This window comes from Rattus norvegicus, chromosome 9 (assembly GCF_021556685.1).
Source record: "Rattus norvegicus strain SHRSP/BbbUtx chromosome 9, alternate assembly SHRSP_T2T, whole genome shotgun sequence".
Taxonomy (NCBI): Eukaryota; Metazoa; Chordata; class Mammalia; order Rodentia; family Muridae; genus Rattus; species Rattus norvegicus.
This window is the reverse complement of record NC_141542.1, coordinates 47,066,449-47,090,356: the sequence shown is the minus strand read 5'-3', so window position 1 is coordinate 47,090,356 and position 23,908 is coordinate 47,066,449. Positions and strand designations below refer to the sequence as shown.

The window sequence follows — 23,908 nt, the reverse complement described above, 5'->3', positions numbered from 1 at the left end:
GCCTGAGCCTGAGGTTTGACTTTATGCTTCAGAGAAGCAGTTGGTTGGTGAAGGAGCAATTGGACGCACTTGTAACTAATAGACTTGGACTTTCCCCACCGATTCTTCCTCAACATAAGGAGTTTGCTTCAAGTTTTCAATTTGGCTCATGGTATTTGACATCTATTTCTTGGCTTTTTTGTTTGTTGGTTGGTTGGTTTTTGACAATATTGACTAGGTTTTAAATTTTTGTTCTGTTATAATTGACAGAAAATTTCCATTTCCTGAAAGTCATTACTTTGTCATTATTGTCTTAGTTCCTTTTTATTTTAACCGTTGTTGGTCTGTACCTACACAATGAGGGATTTGATCACAACCTCCCATACCTTCTGTAATTCACTTTGTTCTTATCCACCTACTTTATTTCACTTTTGCACCCATTGCATCAGACCAATACTATCCTTTCTAGAAACATTCATTCCCTTGTCTGAATATGACCTGCACCAAAAAATATATGTGTTTGTGGAATGACATGGACATACTAAAATTCTCTAATTCCATAGATTTTGTCTCCAATGGCATTTGATTTCCTTTCATAACTGTTGTCTTTGTACAATGATGTGTATGCTTTTTGTCATTTTGTATATGTGGGATGGTACCTGTATAGGAATCATCTGGTGAAGTCTTCTTGATCATGAATTGTGGTCATTTTAATGGGGGGTAATTGAATATGAAGTAAAGTTATCAAGTACTCTCAAAGTGTGGGGAACCCTTCATGTGTTAATTTTAGCTGACTTCTTGTTTGTGGCTAATCATAAATGAGTCTGTTGACATGTGTCTTTGTTTTAAACTTAGACATGGTCCTGCTGAATGGCATCCAGCATGAGGCTGGACTCTTGTGGATGCAGTGAAGGACACCATTGGAAAAAGTGAAAGTGTTGGCAGTGTTGAGTAACTTTCAGAAGTAAAAGACAGAGAGAAACATGGATAAGAGGGAGTTCAGAAAACAGTAAGGGAGCTGTAAAAGAAAGTAAAAGAACTCCAGAAAGTAAGAGAGCTTGGGATAAATATGAGAGCTTGTAAAACATAAAATTCAAAGTCAACAGAGAGACAGAAAGAGAGAGAGAGAGAGAAAGAGAGAGAGAGAAGAAAAGGAGGAAGAGGAGGAAGAAGAGGAAGAAGAAGGAGAGGAGGAGGAGAAATGGCTATATATTTTATTTGGTAAATGCTTAATATGCTTTGCTAAAGTAGAGTAACAACAATTACATAATTTTTTTAAGATTTTGTAAACAAGGTTTGTCCTTGGTTTCCTGAAGAAGGTACAATAAATTTAGCAATCTGAAAGAAAGTTGGAGAGAAACTTCAAAATTATTATGATGTGCATGGACCAGGTAATGTGCCTGCAGATACACCGAGTCTTTGGACACTGATTAGGCTAGTGGAGAGAAGTGGGTTTCAGCGAACCACTCTTTGGTTCCTGGGCCGCCCCACCCCACCCCACCCCACCCCACCCCCAGCCAGAACTCGCTCCCAGCCTTCCCTTTTTGGGGGAAGGCAGAGGCAGCAACCAGAGGTGAGTTACGATCCATCCAGTAATGTCTCATAAAAACTGTTTATGGAAAACTTTTGAGATTGGTAAATGCAAATGATGAAGGTTAGAGGATGTAAAAGAAGTTGGATGATGATGATTTAGAAATAAAAATGCTTCTGGTGAAAGATGTTTAAAGTTAGTAAACGCAAGGAAATATGTTTAAAGTTGGTAAATGCAAGTGAAAAATGCTGGAGGGTCTAAGAAGATGTTTTAAGGTATATAAATGCAAGTTATAGAGATGTAAGAAATGATTTAAGGAAAACAATGAGAAATTTTTCATATTCTGCCTCATGTTATTGTTACTTCAATGTTCATAATTTTAACATTGATCAATGGACTTCTGATAAGTTAATGCAAAATTGGCAGTTTACAATTCAGTCACAGCTGAAGATTTTAATTTCCCTTTGATTGTTGCCTGGATATAAACTTAAAGATGCTTCTCATCATACTAAAAAATTTCTGTTCAATCTGTATATCTATGGCTGTAAACTTACAACTTTTACTAGGGTCTCAAAGGCATGTGTCTACTTGAATTGTATAACAGACACCTGTTAATTATATTTCTAAAATATGACTTTTAATACAATAGTCAATACTAATGTACATCCTTTTGTAAACTGAAATTCACATAAGCTTCTGGAAATCAAAGTCCTAAGACATGGACCTGCCTGTCACAATCAATGGACTCCATATTACTACACCTGCCTATTCTTATACATTCCAGCAGGTGGCCCCAAACGAAGTTTTTATTAACTAACATATATCATACAAGTTAGAAAGGCTGGATCTCCCAGTTTAGGGTAATATCAGGGCAGGGAGGCAGGAAGGGGTATGTGGCTGGGTGGAGGAACACCCTCATAGAAGAAGAGGGAGGGGGAATGGCATAGGGGCTTTATGGATGGGAAACCAGGAAAGGGAATAACATTTGAAATGTAAATAAAAAATATTCAATAAAAAAGAAAATGTATACCTTGAAGTATGTATACAGTAAATACATGTGTGTTCATATATGTATGTGTATAAATTATCCACAATATAAGTAATACTATTAAATATATATTATAAAAGTTAAATATAAATTATATATATATAGAATATGATTTATAAACATTAATATATATGATTAATAGATGTAACCATATGTATTATATATTATTTATGTATTTTAAATGAAAAGTATGTACATCACATATTAATTACATATGTCAAAACTCATGTTTAACTCATAATTAAATGAGTTAAATTTATAAAATGTAACTTATAATTGCTATAATATACATAATTTCACATGTCCTCAAGGACAAGGAATTATGAAATGAGCTCTAAATATCAGTTTCAAAAAAGGGGGCGTTGTATACTCCTTTATCACAAAATTTAAGTTTGAATTTTTTTGACCTTGGATGCCAAGGGACTCTCTGATGCTGTGTCTATGGCACCGTACAACTAGGCATGCTTATGCCCAGGTGAAATGGAAGGATCTACTTATTGGCATTTGGCAGTCCTGATCTGTAATAAGCTGAAGAAAGCATGTTCATAGTTTTCTGCAGGATGATGGAGCATGGTGGCTGAGAGAGTGATTGGCAAGACGTGCTGACTCTGGGACAAATAATGATACTGACCATGATGTTGCTGAGTGTCCTGATAATGGTGACAGGGAAGCTGTATTGGGCACATGTTCCTGATCAACCTTCACTACATGTTTCTCTATGGTCAAGGCCAAAAGTTCTCGTGACACATAGTAATTCTATTAGCTGTTAGGATTTTCTCAGTATCAGAGTAAAAATTATTTCAAATTAGTGAATTACATTATTAAAGGTCAGAGCCTGCCTACTGGTTTTACTAGAAATAGTACCAATGCTGGATGTGTTCCTGTGGACTTGGGAGAAAAAGATCTCTAGGTCTGTAGTGCAAAGCATTAAGATGGGAATAACTTTATCTCAGACTGGACAAGATGCCTTGCCTCAGGCTTTTAGAACTTGTGGGACAGAAGGCGCAGAGACTGTGGAACTTACCTTGAAAAATTCAAGCAAATGAAGAAGTTGTTACAATGAGCCTCCTCTTTCCTTTAATGTGATTGGTTATTCTGACTCAGTCATGGACTGGTCTGGAAATCAATCGAAGAGTGGACAAAAGGAAATGATAGCTGGCATTTAGAGGGTTGGTTCTGGATATTTTCAGAGACATATTTTGAAATTGGCTACTGCCTTATGTGTTGGCTGTGGATAGGAATGGAACAGGTTCTGGCATTAAGGGTAAATATCACTTTTTGCATTTCCCCACCTAATCTTTTACTAATAAGGAATGTTTGTTATCGGCTCAGGTATGAGTTTCTTGCCTCAGTTGTCTTTTGTCCAACTGTGTTTCTGCATAAAGCTCAATCTGTGATGATAGTACATCAATTGCCTTTTATTATGGTTCCTGTAAATTTATCTGAAACTTAGTATTTTCAAAGAAAGACTTACAAATATTAGAAGAAATAAATCATGTTTTGGCAAGGAGTAAACGTGGTTGAGATGATCATTGCTGGTTTTGTTGCTCTCATAACACTTTTAGCCAGTGCCATTACTTCTGCATTAGCTTTAGCACAAGAACTACAAACAGCTCTTTTTGTTAATCATTTTGCAGAAAATGTAACTTATGTCCTGAGTATATAATAGTATTTAGATAGACGGCTAGAATAAAAAAATTATGCATTGTATGACATAGTGCAGATCATGGGAAATGAGGTAGAAGGAATGAAAGTCAGAAACCCTTTGGAATGTCATGCTTGATATCTATGGATTTGTACTACTCCAAAAATGTATACTAAGAGTCTACATAACTGGACCAGAGTAAAAGGCACCTTAAAAGTATATGGCATAATACTAAATACTTCTCTAGATTTATTAGCCCTGCTAAAAAAAGGAGGGCTGTGAATTTATGAAATGCAAAGCCTTTGTCTTTTGATGCTGCTAGCATTGTAAATGATAGAGTTTCAGACCATTTTTCCTTCATGCTCCTCATTTATTTGGTGTAGAGGACTTGACTTTATGATTCTTCTCATGGCATGTCTTTTATCTGTTCGTTTGAGGAAAATCATCAAAGCTTTTACAGATGTGAAAGCAGAGTTACATCAGTTCAAGCTCCAATGTCTTCCCTCGCAGAGGTTGGTATTGAATGATGGCTAAGATTATCTTGAAAACCTTCTCAGGCTATGATAGGCTATGAATTCAAGATTATTTATGTGCCAATGGTGGGTAAGAGTTGTGTTTTCTGGTGGAAACCTAAGACAGATACAACTTTCTGCTCCTTAACTGATAAATTGCCTCTTATAGATAAAAAGGGGGGTTATAAAATTCTCTCAGAGGTAGATCAGTCTAAGACAGGGCATGGATGCTAAGATTCAAGTACTGTTGATAGGTAAGTTCTGTCCTTCTTGAGGCAACACCTAAACAGACACAGTCTGCCCTAAGAGCTGGACCAAACTTTGGCTTGTATAGATAAAAAAGGGAGACATGTGGGGAACACTTTTGGAGTTAATTTTGACTGACTTCTTGCTTGTGATTAATCAAGATTGATTCTGCCCACATCTAACTTTGTTTTTAAGTAAGATGTGCATTATACCCTGCCAAGTACCTCTACTTCAGCCTATGTTTTTGAGGGACCGTCCTAGCCTGAAGGAAATGGACTTACTCAAACATAGATACTATGTACCATAAACTTGTCATGTAAGGATTTGTGATCATTGTTTATCTTCCTGGAATTAGTCATGTTGCTGATCTTCCTGGAATTGGGCATGCTTTGTGTTGCTTGCTTTTAAAGACACTGAGAAAATACACGTGCTTCCTGGCATGGTATTCACCATTAACCCTCCCATCTCTACCTATTGCATCTTCTTTCTGCCTCTCCTATAATCATCTTCACTCCCCTAGTCATGGTTCCTGCACTGATTGAGCAGCAGGCTCTATATATAGGCACAAAGAATTTTCATATCTTATTAGTCAATGACATTACCAAATATTTGGGTGTTTTTAAAATTAGTTTGAGAATAAGCAAAATCCTTATTTTATGAAAATAATTTAAAAGTATCCTTTCTTCGATTTTATGGACTACTGGGATACATGTGGATCATTCATGTTATTTAGATTACAGACTCGATCATTGAAATGGTCTTGGTCACACTAAAGTCTGTTTTAATCCATCAATCCTTTCAATCTGTCTTCTCTAGTTTTATTTTCTGTACCTTTAGGTTTTCCATTGATTTCTATCTCTCTTCACATCACAGGTTTAGGTTTTAGTTGGAGATGAGAGGAAAAAATAGAAATTTACATAGGGGCATGGATTCAAGGACTGATCATCTTTTCTGGAAACATGTCGTTAGTAATGATGGCCACTTAGTGGGAGTGTGAAGCAGACAGTTTCATTCCCACCAGACAAAGTCTCCATGGACTTAAAGGTTTCTGAGGGAAGGGGAGGTTCTTGTGTAATATGAAACCTATGCTACCTGAAAGAGGACTGGGATCTGGTATCTATGTGCCTTATAGGACTCACTCTCTCTCTGGAGGAATAACAGAGACCTGCTGTGACTATATGATAGTAATAAATCTGTTTTGACATCTGGGTAACCAGGGTAGGGTAGGGATAAATAATAGGCCACCCTGCTTATGGTATATGTATTGGTTACTATTTTCTTGTGATAAATCCCAAGGAAGCTAGAGCTCCTGTGGTCTATGAGCCCATGATAGCAGAGGAGAGGCATGTCAGCTATCTGGAATCATGAAGGCATGAGCAGGAAGTTGAGAGCCTTGCACTCTCAAATTCAAGAAAGTGCAAATGAAGGCTAGAAATTTTAACCTTAAGGAAAGTCCCAGTGATGGATTTCTGATGCCACAACTTTTCTCAAGTACTGCCACTCTCTGATGTCTGCATTTCAAATTCCCAAGACTGTAGGGGTCAATTTTTATTCAAAGTACCACAGTGGTTTTGTTAACAGTATATCAGATATTTTGTGTACTTGGTTTCCAGTATGAGATTTTTGGAACCCATGGAGGTGGAACTGGAACTGTGTCACTGGAAGATATAGAACTTTTAATGAAGTGTCACCAGTCACTTAACTACCAAGCTCCATAGGAAAAAAAATTCTTACCACCATTGCTTCTCTTGTAAGGATATACAAAAATAAACCCTTCATTTCTGGAGACAATACTGGTCAAGGATTTGATTGTAACGATGAGAAAAATAACCAGGAAACTGGTTGTGGCAGTGAAGCTGACCAAAACCATAGTCAGTTATGATTGGTCTGTTGTTTGTGATGACATCATAAGGAGGCATTATGAATAATACTGGATCGCAGTCTACATTAAGCTCTGGCTTCAGTGGGCTCTTGTCTTTGTATCATGGGGTATCTGATGTTGCCTGTGCAATCTGTCTATAATATTTGTCCTGATATACTTGAATCTTCAATCTACTGGAACTTACTGTATAGAGTCTATTTCCTAGTGTGTTGGTTTTGCTTGCGGGGGGTTATGTTCTGTGTTTCATATTTATATTATTGGTTTTTATTCTAGGTTTAATTTGTGACTGTAATATCACTTTCTAAAGAAATCTAAAGAATATTATTTTCATGCATCATATTTGAAAACTCAATATTTTATTTTTTAAATTTTTTATTAGATCACATGTTACTATATACTACCCATAGAAATTTTATTATAGCACCCCCATGCAAGCTTATACAGCACTGTGGTTAAAATCTCCAGCTCTATTTTTATTCTTTCACCTCATTTCTGTAACTGATATTCTCCCTTTTACAACATATCAACCTCCTCTTTGCTTATGATATACAGGAGATAAAAATATATTCTATTGGTTTGTGTTACTAGTTTTTCTTATATAAAACTATCATTAGTTTTGTCTACTTTACTTATAACACAATGGTTCACTAGTCAACGTGGTGGACATAAACTTCTACAGAATATATGTTATGTGTTAGTCAACTTGTTTATTTCATATTAATTTTTGGATTTCCCTTATATGGATTACATATTAATAATATTGGGTTTTAATGCATCATTAGGTTGTTTGGGTTATCTCAGATTCTTCAATGGCACAAAATTCATAGCTATAAATTTTCCTCCTAGATCTGCATTAATTTTCTAATGTTATGGGTACCTAGAATTTCCTTTTACATAACTGTTGAAACTGCACTAAAGCACATTATCAGCCCTTCAGAAGCTACGTTGTGAAAAACCATTCTTGACTCCTCCAAGTTGCCCTTATACAAACCACAAAATAGTAGAAAGATATGTAAAATCTTATTGAGATGTGAGCAATAAATTAGAATATGGGTACAGGTATATGAGACTATGAGGAATATCTAAAGAATGCCAGGGGCTGCAAAAATAGTACTGCAATAAAAAAGATATAGATGAAGAATTCATTCAGCAATTATCAGTGGACTCTGTATAGTCAAGAAAAGAATCAATGAACTTGATGTCCATGTAAGTTACTCAAATGTAAATGTTAAAGTCCTAGAGAAGAAGGGTTAGGAGTCAGATGAAGTATCTCAGGCTGAAGAGTGTGAATAAGGTGTCTAAATTATTTGCTGTTGTAATCCTAAAAGTAAAGGTGGAAACATCTCAACAGAGAGAGGGAAACAATGGATAAGAATGTTTGTAAATTAATGGACTCTGAAGCTCAGACAGCTGTGCAAGCTTGTTTTGTGCTTGAGTCATATATGTCAGATATAATTATTGTATTAAAAATGTCTGCAGAAGAACATATACTTGTGGGGTTACAGAAGGTGAACCACAAGCACAAGTGCTTTTGCCTGAACAAGGCTTCCTCACTGCTGGGTAGCATTTGTCTTGCCAGAATAAGCAATGCCAGATGAGAAAAGGCATCATTAGTCTTACCAGGTGTGGAACATACAATCTATGAGACAAAGATACTAGGGACATTGCACACTGTGGTCCTCTTGACACTATTATTCTTAGGGTACCACAATGTTCTCTTATGGGATCTGAGACTTTCTCCCACAGAAAGAGTCAATACCTGATACTGTAAACTGGGTCTGAAGTTCACTGCAGTACAGATCTAGTCCAAAGATGGGAACTGAATTACGTTTTTAGCTAAATTGACTTAGTAGGACTTAATAGGTTGCCTTCTAAATACATTTTTTGTACTTATTTAGAAATGCTACCCCCGTTGAAGGAATCAGAGAAAGAACTGGAAGAGCTTGAAGGGGCTCGAGACCCCATATGTACAACAATGCCAAGCAACCAGAGCTTCCAGGGACTAAGCCACTACCTAAAGACTATACATGGACTGACCCTGGACTCTGACCTCATAGGTAGCAATGAATATCCTAGTAAGAGCACCAGTGGAAGGAGAAGCCCTGGGTCCTGCTAAGACTGAACCCCCAGTGAACTAGACTGTTGGGGGGAGAGTGGCAATGGGGGGAGGGTTGGGAGGGGAACACCCATAGGGAAGGGGAGGGGGGAGGGGGATGTTTGCCCGGAAACCGGGAAAGGGAATAACACTCGAAATGTATATAAGAAATACTCAAGTTAATAAAAAAATAAATAAAAGAAAAAAAAAGAAATGCTACTCTCAGGCATATATATATATATACATATATATACACATATATATGCATATGTATATGTATACATATACATATATGTATAAGAGAGAAAAAGGGAGAGAGAGAGAGAGAGAGAGAGAGAGAGAGAGAGAGAGAGGAGAGTTATATAGCTGTAAAAGAGTAAAAGATGCTGAATGTGAATAGAGAATAAAGAAAGCTGATTACTCATCCCCAAACAAGCCCTTTACAGCACACTAGGAAACATTGCAGAAAATGGGTTTGAAAGAACATAAGAACTGATGGTTAGGGAGAAGGACTGTGAAATGTCATTTTTTGAGCAAGATACATCTATTCTGATCACAGATTCACAGTATCTGCAAGTATACATGAGACTACCTGCCCCAGGTATACATAAGAATTATCAGTGAACAGAAATGGATGGCAGAGCAGTTCTTGAGACCTAAACTCTCACTGTTGAACTGTTATTGACTGACTCAGGGAGAGCAGAACTCAGAACTTTTAGTAGTGACTCACCCACAGGGACTCAGCCAGGCTCCAGGGGACAGTGGCAATTTTACATTTACTTACATGGTCCTGGGTAAGCTAAATGGGTACAGGGCAAAGCTAAAAGTCATGAATGATGGAAAGGGACTGGAAGAAATAAAGCAGAGTTCTCAGGGACAACAAAAACAAAAGAAGTTGAGCATACAGCATCATCATAGTATGTTATGTGCACATGTGAAATTCTCAAAAAGCCACTTAAAAAGGAGAATGTTTTTAAGATAAGCTTTTTCAAAAAGGCTTTTAAAGGTTAATAAAAATAATAATACTAAATAAATATTTAGAGTAAAAAGGGGTAAAAGTAATTAAATTACATTTCTTTAGTAAAATATAATCAACAAAACTGGCAATAAATGAAACTAGTTATTTTAAGCAATGCATTAACAATCATGAATTAACCATTTATCTAATTAGTTACTATTTCACTAATATTCTAATTATTTGGATTTATGAAAATGTTATGTGACCCATTTTTATTTTCATATGCCTTCATAGAACTATTAGTAATGCTTTCTTTGCCTATAAAAATACTAGGACTAACAGACGTTTTAAAAAGTAATTAGAGTAGTCTTAGAGCTTTGGTCAATAGACACATATCAATAAATACTTAATTAAAAATGATGGTGATGATCATTTAAACCGTGCTTTTTTTCATCTTTTCATAACTTGTTTGGAAATCCTAGGTATCAGGTCAACTTTTAAATGAGAGTTTTGCACTGTCATACCTCATTACACCTGAATATGGTGGGATAAAGCAAACACGACTGAGACATAAAGAGGAACATCGTTGTCATGAAGAAGAAATGATCCGACACAGAGAACTGGAGGGACTGAGGCGACAGCAGGAGGGTTTTAAACCACACTCTATGGAACATTGAGAACAGGACATGAAGATGCATGATATGGGTCCCCGTGGAGCAATAAACATGGGAGATGCATTCAGCAGAGCACTTGCTGGTACCCAAGGATGGCTCCTCCAATGATGGGTAAGAGTATAAACAGCAGAGGAATTCTACCTAGCCAACCCATGGGTCCTGGTCCTGCTATGGGACCAGAAGGAGCTGAAAATATGGGAACTCAAATGAAATCATATAATGTCACAGTAATACACAAGGACCTCCATCCCGAATGGCTTTGCCTACAGGAAAATAACAGGTTTTGAACCCCAGGCATCAATCAGTAGTGTAGAGCCTGTGAGTGGCAGTCCTGTTAGCTTTGGTAGAGGGATCCAAGGAGGCAATTTTGAAGGCCATAATAAGCATCGTAGATATTAAACATTCTTTCATTCCCGGCTGTTTAGAAAAACATTCAATGGTATGCCTTCATACCTTGTCTGTTCCTTAGGAGAAATGATTTTACTTTAACAGTATGTATGTAGACTGAAGTTTTGTTTTGTTTGTTAAACTTGTGGGTTTTGTGTATTTTCTTTATTCCTAAGCTTTGTAGATTAGCTTAGCAAAAAGGACACCCATCATTGTGTGTGTTGAAATGTGTTCAGGACCTTAAATAAGGATAGCAATGGGGCAATATTATTAAATCTATGCAGTTAACTTAATCTCAATAAAGAAATAATTTTGCCTAAAAAAAACTTCATACTTTATTGAAAAAGTCATGAAAATTCTTACCATGTCACCAAAGAAATTTTTAGAAAAATTCAAACTGTCTCAAAATTAATACACCCAATTTTCTGATTCATGTTTTTATTGCTTTCAGCAATAATTCAAGTCAATAAAAGCACGTGAAATGAAGTATATAATCAAACAACTATATGGAGAGCTTTGCAAAACAAAAAACTGTATAAGGTCTTTGATTTTCTGTAGTTTATGCTTAAAACCAGCCATATGAGGATTGATTAAATATGAAATAGTAGAAAAAAATATTAACATATGTAACACAGCTCAAAGGCAAGTCAGATACCTGTTATACTGAGCAATTACTTTGTATCTTGGGAACTGTGTATTAGTATTTTAAATATTTTTAGAACTTGCAAATATAACACATATAGTTATGTACATGAATTTGCAAATTACTGACTCATAGTAACACTGATAAATTTCTTGGACTCTGTTTCCAATCCATTAATAAGAATTACTGAAACATCATTTAGTTAACAGACTTTGTCATAGAACAAAGCAAAATATTATTTTCTTGTTTGTTGAACATTATACAGGATGAATAAATTCTATAACCAAGCACCTAGTTTGTGTGATCCAGTAAAGTTTGCTACAAGTATTTAATGAGACTAGAACTTATGGTAAGTGCTCGTAACATAAGGGCATTATCAGAAAAAGGAACACTAGTTTGTGTGCAAACTCATCTGCAAGCATATATTAAATATTTGTCATTGTTTCTATATCAAAATAGATTATTTTCATATTTAATGCCTATTTTATTTATTTACATTTCAAATGTTGTCCTCCTACAAGTTTCCCTTCCATAAACCCCCTATCCCCATTCCCCCACCCCCTGCATCTATGAGGGTGTTCCCCAACATGCCCGTCCACTCCTGCTTCAGTGCCCTTGCTTTTCTCTTCGCTGTGTCATCGAGCCTTCATAGGACCAAGGGGTTCCCCTCCCATTCATGCTAGATAAGACCATCATCTTCTACATATGCTGCTGTAGTCATTGGTCCCCACCTCCATATGTACTCTACGGTTGGTGGTTTAGTCCCTGTGAGCTTTGGAAGGGTTTGGTTGTTTAATACTATTGTTCTTCCTATGGGTTTGCAAATCCCTTCAGCTCCTTCAGTCCTTGCCAACTCCTTTCATTGGGATCCCCGTGCTCAGTCCAATGTTTGGTTGTGTACATCTGCATCTGTATTGGTCAGGCTCTGGCATAGTCTCTCAGGGTACAGCTATACAAGGCTTCTCTCTGCAAGCACTTCTTGGCATCAGCAATAGTGTCTGGGTTTAGTGTCTGTATATCGATGGATCCCCAAGTGGGGCAGTCTCTGTGTGGCCTTTTCTTCAGACTCTGCTACACTTTTTGCCCCTGTATTTCCTTTTGACAGAAGGAATTCTGGATTATTTCTGAGGTGGGCGGATGGTCCCATCCCACAACTGGAGGCCGTGCCTATCCACTGGATATGGTCTCTACATGTTTGGTCTCCCCTTTGTTTGGGTATTTCAGCTAATGTCGTCCCTGTTGGGTCCTGGACACCTCTTGCTTCTGTGGCATATGGGACTGCCTAGTGGCTACTTCCAGTTCCCTATCCCCCATTGCTACACACTTCCATTCCATTTCCTGACCCTCTGTACTGCCCCCCAAATCTCCCATATCTGAGCTTGCCTCCCTTTTCCCTCCCCCTTTTCTCTCCCTCCCAGATCCCCTTCTCCCTCTACCTCCCCGAGATTATTTTCTTCTCCCGTCTGAGTAGGACTGCAGCATCCACATATTGGTGTAGTCTTCCTTCTTCTGTTTCATAAAACTAAAATACTCTAAAATATTTTTATCTCTCACAGGGCTGTGTAAGTATTAAATGGACCTGAGTTAAACTGTTACTTCATATGCCTGTTTCTATGAGCTAACTGTTAAGAGCACTGACTGCTCTACCAGGAGACTAGGGTTTAATTCCCAAAACACACATAATGGTTCCTAAACAACTATAACTCTAGTTTCACGGATTCAATGTCCTTTTCTGGTTCTCAAAAGCACCAGGTACACAAGTTGTGCAGAGGCATGGAGACAAAACTTCCACGCATATAACAGAAAAAATAAAATTATGACCACAGAAATCTATTAGTATGAGTCTAGAATATTCCCATATGTAGTTCCAGTATTTATTTAAGAACTTCAGCTACCAGACCTTACCACGTTTCACCTTCCAATTCGTAAGTGTGACAGTACTTTTAAGATACATTTTATAGCTAAATGAAAATAAAAATACACACAGACAGACAACTCTTTCTTTTAAATGGTGTATGTGTCATCTATTGAAGTTGAACATCACAGTTTTTCATCCGAAATGCCTACTTACCAACATGTTAGCCAGAAAAGGACTTCAGTAATACATACTGAAAAGTATTAAAGATCAAAATGTTTGCAGAGGACAGAAACAGATGGCCGACCCACGGAGCCCAGCGCCAGTCCCTTCACACTCAAACAGGACTGGAATAATGCAGGAACAATCACATTCAATGAATGCTTCCACAAGGCAGTGCGGTTACAATGTGGAAACACATAAAAAGCAAAAGAACCCCAAGCCTCTACCTCTTCATCATGAACAATTTAGAATTAAGAGTTGGTGACTTTCTAAAATGAGAAAATTCTAAACTGAGAAATGAAACATTTTTGTATTGAATCTATGACCTTATAAAACTATTACTGTCCAGGGCCCAGTCTAAGTAGTTACCATAGAGGTGTTGAAACAGGCAGGGACCTCAAGAAGAAATATCTTAGAAGCAGTTTTTCTCTCAAAATGATACAGTGTAGGAGCAGACTGCATTAGCAGATGAAGGAAAACACTGTTTCTTGCTGTATTCCTGTCAATATTTTCATGACTGATTTTTATATACTCATTGGATTGCAGTCACACAGGTATTCCCAGGGCCACTTACTAGCTTTAGAGAGTTTGGCCACATCAAATTAACTGCATCCTATCCTGAAACCTGAACCAAGTGCCTTTTATCCAAGTAAGAGGTAGGCCTGTCCAGCCTGGTAGAAAATAGAACTCTTCACAAAACACTTTAAATCCAATAAAGGAGATTTATAGCAGTTTAACAGCAAAATTATCAGTATTTGCAAATTTATAAAAGACAATTGGGAAAATAAAATGTAGATTGCTAAGAGAAGTAAAACAGAAAACTGTCAATATCCTGACCACTTTTCAAAACAAAATATAGATCCTTCCAGTAAAAGAAAAATCTGGGGTAATTCACTTTTTTTCTTATACAATACCTCCAAAGGCAGCCGCGACTCCGTTTCCCTTCCAAGGTCTCTGCCTCTCTCCAAGGTCCACTACTCCTTCCTTTCCCTTCAGAAAGGAGTAGTCCTCCCAGGAATATCAGTTGACAATGGCTTAAGAAGATGCAATAAGCCTAGGTACAAACACTCAGATCAAGGCTGGACAGGGTAGTCCAGTAGTAGGAAAAGAGTCCCAATAGCAGACAGAAAAAAAAATACCCCCAAAACAAACAAACAAAAAACAAACCAAAAATCTAAACTACAGCATGTATGTAGAAGGTCTAAAACAACCCGCGATTGTCGATTCAGTCGTTTATAAGCCCTGTGCTTAGTTAATGTTCAAATTGCTATAAAGAGACACCGTGGACACAGCAACTCTCATATAGGATTTATGAGGGTGGCTTCTGATATGCAGACAGACATGGTAGTGGGGATGAATCTGAGAGCTCCTCTTGGTCTATCGGCAGCAGGAAATTACTATGAGCCACTGAGCCTCGAGTTCATGTTCTGAGTTCTCAAAGACTACATCCTAGTGACACACTTTCTCCAACAAAGCCACATGTACTTCAATAAGGCTACACCTCCTAAAAATGCCACTTCCTATGAACCAAACACTGAAGTACATTAGTCTATGGGAACCATTTTTATTCATAACACCATACTCTCCTTATTCAACTCCGTGGGCCCTGTGTTCATGGTGCCCTCCATTCCTCAGGCTCCTACTATTCTTTCTCTCCCTCTTCAACTGGATTCCCTGAGCTCAATTAATCCTTGAATCTTGAGATGCATAAGAGGATGGCCTTGTCTGGCATCAATGGGAGGAGAGATCCTTTGTCCTCAGAAGACTCAATGATACAGTATAGGGGAATGCCAGGGTGGTGAGGCGGGAGTGGGTAGGTGGGTGAGGGAGCACCCTCTTCAAAGCAGGGGGAGGGGAGGGGACAGGCGAGAGTGGGTTTTCAGAGGGGAAACCAGGAAAGAGGTATAAAAATTAAAATGTAATTAAATAGAATATCCAATAATAAAAATAGGATGCCTCATCAGGGGGAAAACCTTACAATAACTAAGGTTAGCAGCACAGCAGTGTTAACACACCCTATTCAATGGAAGAAGTATATTAATAATCAAATTCAGAAATTGCATTTTTTATGGTAGTGTATGATCTTTATAATCTCTACTCAGCATATTAAAATCAGGGCATGAGACATGGCTCAGTGGTTACGAGCATTCTCTATTCTTACAGAAGACTATGGAGTTCAGATCTTATCAACCACAGGGCAGGTCCTAACCATGTGTAACTCCAGTTCCTGGGTATTCTATGCACTTTTCTGGCTTCCAAGTCATGTACATGGAACATGGACATACATGTAGCAAACATACACACACTGGCATAAATAAAGTTTTCAGAAAGTAATAAAAAGGCTATGTAAATTATATCTTCAGTAAATAAATATGAGCATAAAATCTGTATGTTAAAAATAGGAAGCTACAAATTGGACGGGAAAAGTAAATATCTAGAGTATTTACATGTGAACAGTACAAAACTAGAATCATATTAACGGATTTTATGGGCACAAATTAATTCATTAGAAATAGAAATGAGAACAGTACACGTCAAACTTGAATAAAGAAATATGATAATTGTTCATAAATTTGAACCCATTCAATTTGCTGCAAATTAGTGTTTACTATTTTTTAAATAAAATATCATGGGAATTTGGGAAAGTTTTTCAGTAATACAACAGCTTCAACTCTTGATCACATACTTCTAAAATTTGCTTCTGTATGATGTGCTTTCTCAATAAATCAAGTTGGGTGTTTTGCCGTACACCTGAAATCCCAGGATTCAGAAGGCTGAAACAGTAGTTTAGGGCACATTTAAGTTACAGTACAGCACAGAATAGATAGTAAGACCTTCTTTTAAAAGATGGAATGAAATGAATTAAAATATAGGCCAATCATTCCATTGATCTAACACTTTGTCATCCAAAATACCAAGTGAATTCTGTTATCAGGTTTATCTAAGTTGAGGTAAAATGAGAGCTAGCACCACCTACTCCCAACAGAGCCTGCAGAGTTTTCTTTTCTTTTATGACTACCATTCAGACACTTATGGCTTTGAAGAGAAAACCATAACCATGTCAATTCTTATAGAGAAAAATATTTGATTGGGTCTGGCTTACAGTTCAGAAGTTTAGTCCATTTTTATCATAGCAGGAGCATAGTAAATTGTAGGCAGACACGGTGCTGTAGAGATAGCTGGGAGTTCTACATAAGGATTAGCAGGCACTAAGGCATGGCTTGAGCTTCTGAGATCTCAAAGTCCATCCCTATTGAAATATTTCCTCCAACAGGGTAACACTTAATTAAACAAGGCCACTCCTCCTAATAATGCCATGCCCCATTAGTCTATGGGAGTCACTTTTATTCAAAATACTGCAGCTCTTTATAAGGACAATATGTAGAATTTTTGATGGGTATTCAGATAAATTTCTAAGGTTGTCTGAAACCTGCATAAAAGCATTTACCATTTCCCAGAGGTCATTTACATATAAAAATTTTCTGTAAAGAAAGTTGTAAATTTATGAGCAGAGCAATATTGAGAAGGGTGAGGTGAAATATATATATATACACTATATGAATGATTTTATATATATAAATATGTATATATATACAGTATACCTATGAGTAAATTATATTTATTTGTTATAAATATATAAACATATACATCATTAATATATAAATATATACAAATATAAATCATATATCTACACTCACACACATACATATATTTAAAACATATATAGATAAATTATATAAATATGTATGTATATTTGATAATTTAAGTCCTATGTAACCATTATTATATTTAATAGTATATTTTGGAGAAAGTTACATCATCTTTAAAAGCAATTTTGGCATCATTAGTGGTTCCTGAAGAGCCCTGACTCTGAGCAGGACAGGAATTTCAGACATGGGATGAAAAGTCAATTTTTTATGCATACATTTGTACAGAAACACCACTCACATCACACAATCTATATACCTATAACTGTCTCTATATATAGTATGCATGGGTATGTATGTGTGTGTGTATGTGTGTGTGTATATATATCAATATATATAGATATAGATATAGATATAGATATAGATATAGATATAGATATAGATATAGATATATTATGTATGTGTGTGTGTTATATGAAGTCACTTCAAAACTAAGCTGGACAACATAGTAATAGCTGTCCTATAAAAAAAATTGTAAACAAGGAGCTGAGGATAGCAATTACCTAATCTTCTGAGGCCCTTATTTGAACAATATTTGAAATGCATATTATAATGTTTAAAGCAATGGAAACACATTTCATTTATGCCAATTATGTATGTGATGGCATATGCTCTGCAGCAAAGTTATAGTTTGGTAAAAAGCCAATACTGCTTATGGACCAGCACCATTTCATTGCCTTTTAAATACTGACATGTATACCCACTAGTGAGTTTTGCTTTCATTGTTTATTAGTGAAAACATTTTTAAAATATAAGATGATTATAAGATTTTCACAACTGGTTGAAGTGCAAAGAATACTTGGACTGATTGGCCAGGCTCTAAAGTAGACGTCTATATCCCTTCTTCCAGTATTCAGGAGAAAATCAAGCCAGAACACAAAGTAATGTTTAATCTCACTAGTATAACATTTGATATTTGTTACATTTCAATTAACCAAAATTATGTCAATAATAAAGTCCATAGCATTGTTTATTTCTTGTGACCAAGAAAAAAAAAGTCCCCATATTACTTGGTGGGAGTGATGTTTACTTGGAAGTAGATTATCATATTAAAGAAATAAAGAAATTTAAAAAACATACATAGCAGAAACTGAGAAGGCTAGTGATGTAGTAACTGGCTTTTCAAGAACTTCTGGGATAACATGACTGGTATACTAGAACCGAGAAGAAAATGTTAATGTAAGGTAAGATTTTAGTAATGTGTTGATAAAATTGTTTGCTACTAATACTCATCATTAAAGTTTACATATTAGACAGAACTAGCACACAGGTCTAGGTATGATTTATAAGATCCCCAGATGACCTATAACATAACTTGGCTCCAAGAGTTTCCCTAAAGATTTTTATTTATTAATAGCATTGTGATTTTGCTCAGGGAAATAAAGATGAGAGAATTGCTATTAAAATTTCAAATAATTTTCCTAAATTATATTCTCCCATTCCTTTTAATTGAGAACCAGTCTTTTCTATGGTGAAATGTGTTTCTAATGTGTTTATTAGAATACCATATACCATCCAAGAATGTTCACAATAACGGGTATTTATCTCACAATTTTCTGAATAAAAGTAATGATAATCTTTAGGTTCACAAACACCATATACAGTTGGGGATAAGTTATTCATGACAATTTATGTAAAAAAAGTTGCCTCAAGGGGAACTTATTATGTTAAAGAATGTATATTTAACCTCAACAGTGATATGAATAGAAAGTAATATGAATATTAAAACAGGCGAACATTACTTATCCAATAATCATTTTTAAATATTAGTAGGATTTAGAAGTAGTAATGTAGTCAAATGACTTATATATGCTGCCAGTTGTTTTAAATCCTATGATTTTGGCATCAATAGAAAATGGCATCATTCTAGAAAATATTTTGGGCAAGATACTACAAACAATTTGAATATGTTATAAAATATAAATAAACAAGTTCATTTTCCATTAATCCTACCTTAAAAATCTGTTCAAAGGCAATTAGCAGGAATACTTCAAAATAAATGTAGATAATTGGCTATTTAACAATTTTTAGAAATTAATAATTTCAAGATTCATTAATCATGTTGGGGTTTTTTGTCATATGTGAGGAAGTGATTAAAATTATTCCAATTAACAGTGGTGACATTAAGAATATAATTATATTTGTCAGTGTTATTATTGCTGTCGCCAAATACCTGACAAAACCAACATTAAGGGGCCATATATTTTGACACATTCTTTTGATAGTTGACTTCATGTTTGCTTGATGAGCACGAGAAGAAAACGGCGATAATATGACAGACTTAGAGAAGTGGACATCATAGTGGTCAGGAAGCAAAGAAAGGGCACACTGTCTTTCTAGCATATCTCTCAAAGGCATTCATAACATCTATGATTTTTCCACAACTCGCTAATGAATTGTCACGATTTGAAGATAAAGTATTCACAACATGCTGCTGTCAGGGAAAACCCATATTCTAATTGTAAGATTCCACTACTGGACTACAAAGGCTCACAGCTGCACCATAAGGAAAAACATGTTTATTTCATCTCTAAGGATCCCCGGGTCTTTGACAGCTCCAACACTGTACTAAAGTTCAAGTTATTATCTCTTAGCTCTTCCTTAGGACCTTCTGTAGAATTAAAAAGAGAATGTCACGTCCTTACATTATACAAAAGCACAGCGAGAAGAATGGGAGAGCAAGAAATCATCAGAAAAAAAAAGCAAAAACTTAAAACAAGAAATGACAACATAATTTCTATAACCCCATGTGTAAAATTTGGTGCACAGCGTAGTGTAGAATAAAATCCCACATCCTTGGGAGCTCTGCTGCCATGATCTAACTATTTACAACCCACATAGCCTTTCATGAAATGGATTAACTTGATACCAATGATTTCCTTGACAGTTATCTCACTTTTTGGCATCTGAACAATACTGGGATTATTACTGTGTCTTTGTCTTAAGCTTGCCAGCAGGTACTCTGTATAGGGAATTTTTCTATTAGTTTGATTCGCTGGGCCTGCAAGTCTTCCTTTTTTACACATGTATGAATGCAACAGCAATTATTGAAAGAGAGGCCCAGAATCTGAAAGAGCTAGGAGAGGTATACGAAAGGGTTTGGAGGAATGAAATGGAAGAAGGAAATTACATACTTATAATAACATTTTTTTAAAAAAATGCTAACAAAAGCGTCCATGTCTCTGAAATGCTTAGAGTTTGTATAACTCCCAAATCAACATCACTTGTATGACACTGTGTTCTTTCAGCAGTTCGCTTAGCAGTCAGCGCCCTTGTATGGCCGCAGCTCTCTTTGAGAATCTGTGCCGAGGAACCTCGGAAAATAATGCTTTGAGTGGGCCTGTGCAAAAACAATGCCTGTGGAACCATTTTCCCTAACCGCAGAGTCTTACTAATGAGTTTAGGATTCCTTGAATTTATATCCTGAAACAAGCCCAAGGGAAACATGCTTGAGTACTCTTCGTCTTTTTTGTCACTTAAAAACATGTTTAATTGCCTCAACAAGTTGCACTGTTTTATCTTTTTAAAAAATAATAACTTCCTAGTTATTTTCTTTCTAGTTCATGTGTTTTGTGAAATGTACTTTGGTCATATCCATAACCCACTACTTCCTTCCCTTTCCTCCAAAACACCCTAAACTGTCTACCTCCTAACTTGATATCCAACTTATCATTAGTAGTAATTTGGTGGTGGTAGCGGCGGTGGCGGAGGCGGAGGCGGAGGCGGAGGCGGAGGCGGAGGCGGAGGCGGTGGCAGTGACAGTGACAGTGGCGTTGGTGGTGGTGGTGGTAGTAGTCATAGAAGTAGCATCTTGAGTAGTTAGCTTTAATCATCTACAAATGATGTGGTGCCATCTAGTGGCTTATGGGCACATACCTTCAGTCACATCCCCAAAGAAAATTGACAGTCCCTTAGCAGCTAACAAAGTCTAGCAGTTCTTCATCTAGGGCTGGAGAGAGGAGGGGAGGGGAGGAAGGGAGGAGGCGGAGGCGTCTTGGTAACTACTCACTTCTGTCTTTATGTATTTATGTATTCATTTATTTATTTATTTATGTATTTACTTATTTATTTACTTATTTACTTATTTGTTTACTTATTTATTTACTTATTTATTTATTTATTTTTTGCTGGCTCCATCTTGTGCAGGTCTTGTACAGGTAACCACAGCTACTGCAAGTATCAAAATAAAAAGCCAAGCCAGAGGTGTAGCTCAGTGATACGGCATTTTCTACCATACTCAGAACTGTAGGTGAGTCCCAGGTAAGGAAACAAAAAAAATTAGCATTATTTTTTACATTAATTTTCTTTAGGCCCCTCAAAATGGTTCAGTGAGCAAAAGACTTTTCACTGAGCCCGAGGACCTTGAAAGCCAGAACGCGTATGGGTGATAATATTTATCAGTTGTCCTGTGACCTTCAATGTATACGATACTATGCATACATACACAAATACCTAGAAAAAATAAAAGTAAAAATAAGTTACTTCAATTTAAACCATTTTTAGTTCACAGTATTGTCATAATCTTAAAATCATACCACAGACCCCAATAGTTTGGTCCTGGTGGAATTTTGGGAGACAATGATAAATTAATCTGTTCCTACATTTCAAAATATATCTTGTTTGAGTAAGCCTTAGAAGGCTAAGAAATTTTCCACATTAGTAGAGTGCTTGCCTAGCATACACAAGACACTGGTTTAGAGCTACAGGAGTTCATAAATTGGGCATCATGTGTACAGAACTTAAAAGATGAATGCAAAAGGCCTAGTGATTCAAGACATTTCTGGGCTGTGTACAGTTCACTCACGAACAGCCCAGGACTATGGGAGAACCTGTGTGCAAAACAAACAAACAAAAATATGCAACAGAATAAAGGAAGTCTCATGCATGCCATCCATTTAGATATGATCTATTATCGTTAACTACTTGCAATGTTTGGACTAGCTTAATGCACAGGCAAGTCTTTAAGTGGAGTCTGATATAGAGACATATATGCCTTTGGTTAACAGTGCTGCCGTTGCTCGAATGGAGTTCCTGTACAGTATACAGAGTAAGGGCAATCTTAAAAGTGCCATTTTAATTTCCTGGACTACACATTATTATCCTTTTGAAATTCCAATCCCATGACTTCAAAGAGCAACGCATCATGCATTTCTATAGTTTGCAATGCAATTGTTTCTCACACACACAATCAACACACACAGGTGTTGGTTGACAATATATACTGAGTTAGCATGCATTTGACTTCTTTTCCATGAACTTGAGCACTGTTCAAATTGGTTGTCCTCGGGTTTCTATGGGCTCTCAATGCATACATACAGAATAGAATGATTGAAATTCATTCAGTTTATGTCCTTATGATCCACTAAACTTAATATTTTGATTTTATTTTTTTAACATATTCCCTTGGAACACACTTTACACGTTCGTTTTGCATTTTAAGTGTAAGCTCAAAGCAACTAGGAGGAGCTGCAACTCCATGGTAACAGGAGTCTGGGCTGAGAGCTTCATCAGTAAGAAGCCATTTATAAAAAGGATGTTTTATGCATTCATTTTAGGGTACCAGTTATTATTTTACCTGCGTCTCAAGTATTGCTACTGGATATTCTACACACCACACAGATTCTGTCAGTATTCTTAATGGTTATCATTGTGTAATTATAATCATCTTACCTTACTATGCATCAGAGATTTAGCCCGATTCCTACTGGACTAATCCAATACAGTCATAACACATTAATTTTTTGTTTGCATCTTTTGTTCCAGATATGAGAAAACCTATTATTTAATTTTTGCTTAGGCTGATTACATATGTTTAGTTATATGTATAACCAGTTACCCATTACTCCATGATTTTTTTCAAAGCTAGCATTACAAAATGGCCATTTGGATATTGTAAAATGTGATAGCTGGTCATTTTTTACATATATATGTCATGTACACACATGTGTGTATGTGTTCTCTTATAGTCAAATACAGAATAAAAATAGCTTTGTATTTAAATTTATTGATAATAAGAAAAATGGTTTTTTAATCTCTTTAAATATCAAATTACTTCTTTGGAAAAATCATGCATGATTTGAGAAGTAAGGTCCATAACAATGGGGGAGGTGTGACAGCAGTTGGTCAGACAAGGAAAGGGGAAGATCACATTTTCAGCCTCATAGAGGAAAAAAGGAAGAATCCCAAAAGGGAGCAAGGTTCTAACTCTCAGTACCCATTCTCAATGACGTACATTCTTTTGTAGGACTCCACATCCAAATATTTCTACAGCCTCCCCAAATGGTGACACCAAATGGAGAACAAGTATTCAAATAAAAATATCTATGGGGGATATTTCTCATTCAAGCTATCACAGATGGAAAGAGCTTGTATTGTTTTTGGAGTTACTAGGGCTTCCCAATGAAAACACACAAGGTAAAGTCACACAACTGGCAACAGAGCTTTTTATTAAAATCCAAGAATTCTAGAACGACCCTTTCCCTGGACTGTAAACTTTTCCTTTAAAATTAACTTAGCTTACAAGA

General features: G+C 36.3%; 1 long non-coding RNA gene across 1 annotated transcript; it reads left to right on the top strand.

Annotated features, from left to right (window-relative positions):
• LOC102554281 (uncharacterized) lies at nucleotides 1-23,908 on the top strand. Its single transcript, XR_015629073.1, has 5 exons — nucleotides 1-151; nucleotides 8,742-8,900; nucleotides 10,379-10,681; nucleotides 21,531-21,644; nucleotides 23,629-23,908. It is a non-coding gene; the product is annotated as an uncharacterized LOC102554281 (long non-coding RNA).